General features: G+C 40.7%; 1 pseudogene; it reads right to left on the reverse strand.

Annotated features, from left to right (window-relative positions):
• Positions 1-1,806: 1,806 nt before the first annotated feature.
• Positions 1,807-2,729, reverse strand: LOC102501963 (olfactory receptor 6M1-like; annotated as a pseudogene).
• Positions 2,730-2,996: the final 267 nt, after the last annotated feature.

The raw sequence follows: 2,996 nt of genomic DNA on the forward strand, positions 1-2,996 counted from the left end.
ACGTGCCTGGTGTGAGTTTGTTTTGTTTTGTTTGGTTTGGTTTGGAGAGATTTTCACTATAGGGTGCGTGCGCTCGCCAGACAGAGAGAGAGAGACATAGAGACAGAAAGCGAGAAATCACCCCCCAGGGGGGATGGTCATGCCGCAATCCCTTCTCCTCCATTCTCCTTTTGGGATCTTGGGCATGCACACACACACGCCTGGTGTGAGTTTTAAGCCACCGGGTCCGGGACGCAAACCGCAGTCAACTACGTGGGAGTCCAGCAACAAAGCCATTACGCTAACTGCTGGTTCCCCAGTGTGAGTTTTAAGCCACCGGGTCTGGGATGTGAACTGTGGTTGACTACGTGGGAGTCCAGCGACATAGTCATTATGCTAACTGCTGGTCCCTATGTATTAGATTCTTACTGTTGCTGTAACAAATTACCACACACTTAACTGTGGCTTAGAACAGTATTTGATTCGCTTGAAGTTCTAGAGATCCAAGCCTAAAATCAGTTTCCCCATGTTGAAACCCAGGTGCTGGTGTGGCCATGCTTGAGGTTATAGGGGAAGACCTTCCTTCTCTTTTCCAGCTTTTAGAAGCACAGTTTTTGGCTCACATCACCCTCTATTGGGTAGTAAAATCTTCTGCATGTTTCTTATTTCCTTTTTTTTTAGAGATTTTTGCTAGAGGCTCACTCACCAGAGAGGCAGAGAGACAGAAAATGCGAAATCACCCCCAAGGGGGGACGGCCATGCCACAATCCCATCTCCTCCATTCACTTCTCAGGATCCTGGGCACACACGCACACGTGCCTGGCACGAGTTTAAGCCACCGGGTCTGGGCCTCAAACCACAGTCAGCTACATGGGAGTTCAGCAACATAGCCATTACGCTAACTGCTGGTCCCTGGAAATGCTTTTGGTTTCAGAAAAAGTGGGTAACTTTCAGGCTAACTTTTATTTCTCTCTCTGAAGTTTTTTTCTCCTTACATATTTTCTGATAGAGTGGGATGTTAGAAGAGATTAGAATTTTCATACTCTTAAATTTATTCCACATACCAACAGTGTACTTCAGGGCAACATGCTTAACCTCTAAGAACCTTAAATTTTTCATCTGTAAAATGAAGAAAATAGTATCAGGTTTTTGAAGTTATTAAGAGGACTCCATGATATATTAATATCTATCTATCTTTATCTATTTATACACACACATATATATACATATATATATATACATACATATGTATGTATGTATATGTAAGTACACTGTATACAAATTCTTATGTGAGTCCTCTTCCTTGTTATAATTTACAGTATTTGTCATGGGTGAAGCTGATCATCTTACAACATCTGCAAAGATCCAGTAAGAAGTGTTTTTTATTATATGTGGTTCGATTTCTTTGATTATTTCGGTTATATCTACAATACTAAAAAGAAAAAAAAAAACACAAAAGCTTTCTGTGCTTTACAGAAGAGAGGCTAAAGTTCAGACGGGCTAAGTGTCACCTGATAAAAAAACAGAACCAGGTTTAAAAATTCAGATGTTCTGACTTCAGTTTAATATTTTTCATCAGTCCATGAGAGAGAGTGTGTGTGTGTGTGAGACAGTTCAATAGTAGAGTTCAGAGAATGGTATTTTCTGTGTGGCTGAACTGTCCCAGATCCTGGATCTTGACTACAACATTTTGCCTCTGATGTCATACCTAGCCTGTGCATCTCTTCCCACTTATTTTGGTTTTTCTGGTCTTCAAGCAAACCTTTCTCCGCACTGAGTCAAAAAGTTGGAAAGAACTATTATGAGGAAATAGACTTTGTTAAAGTTTCAAATTTTCCTTTGCAATAAAAACATAATTTTGCCAGTTGCTTCTTTCAAGACTTCCTTTACCTTTTCATTTCTTAGATTATAAAGTGAAGGTGTCACCATGGTGGTGAGGACAGCTGTCACCTTGTCAAAATCCAGTGAATAACTCTGATTAGGCCCCACGTACATGAAGATGTTGCTCCCATAGGCAATGGAGATAACAGTGATGTGAGAAGCACAGGCCTTCTGACATCCTTGAGCAGAGGGGATGCTCAGGATGGTGTAAATGATGTAGCTGTAGGACACAGTGGTGAGCACCAGTGAGGTCAGGAGCACCAGGGAAGACAAGAAGAAATTTATCATCTCAATAAAGTGAATGTCAACACAGACCACCTTCAGCAAAGGGGCAATGTCACCAAAAAATGTGGCTAATTTCCTTATGACAGAAAGGCAATCGGGACACTACAATTGTTAAACACAGCACTGAAAAGAATGCTCCCATCCAGCAACCCAGGACCTTTAGGAAGCACACTCTGCTGTTCATGATGATGGTATAGTGCAGGGGGTTACAGATGGTCACATAGTGGTCAAAGGACATCACTACCAAAAGGATAAACTCCACCATCCCCAAGGGAAAAAAAAAAGTATGTTGGAATGATGCAGCCAGCAAAGGATATGGTCTTTCTGTCCTCTAGGAGACAGGACAAAAGCTTTGGGGTAACCGAGGTAGTGTATAAAATATCCAAAATTGGCAGGTTACTGAGGAAGAAGTACATTGGCATTTGGAGGCAATTATCAACCCATATTAGGGAAATGATTATTGTATTTCTAGTTAGAGTAAGCATGTAAGTAAACAAGAGAACCACAACAAGGGAAATCTGAAGCTTCTGAAGAACAGGAAAGGCAGTCAGGGTAAACTCAGCTACCATGGTCTGATTTTACATGTCCATTGCATGCAATGCCTGGTGGATGGCACATCTCTGTAAAAATGTAGAGATGAAAGTCAGCTTAAATACATTTTCAACTCTCAACATCTGGGCAAAAGCGAAGTTGAAAAAGCTTTGTATCAGAAATCAAGAGTGATTTGTCCTTCTCCTGTTTCTAACCCTAATAAATGTACAACTTTTAATAAATGACATAACTTATTGTAACCTTGGTAGTCTCATGTTTACATTTTTTTTGTTTGAATTAAATTATCTCCATTGTTCTAC

The sequence above is a fragment of the Tupaia chinensis genome, unplaced genomic scaffold (genome assembly GCF_000334495.1).
Source record: "Tupaia chinensis unplaced genomic scaffold, TupChi_1.0 Scaffold000348_1, whole genome shotgun sequence".
Taxonomy (NCBI): Eukaryota; Metazoa; Chordata; class Mammalia; order Scandentia; family Tupaiidae; genus Tupaia; species Tupaia belangeri.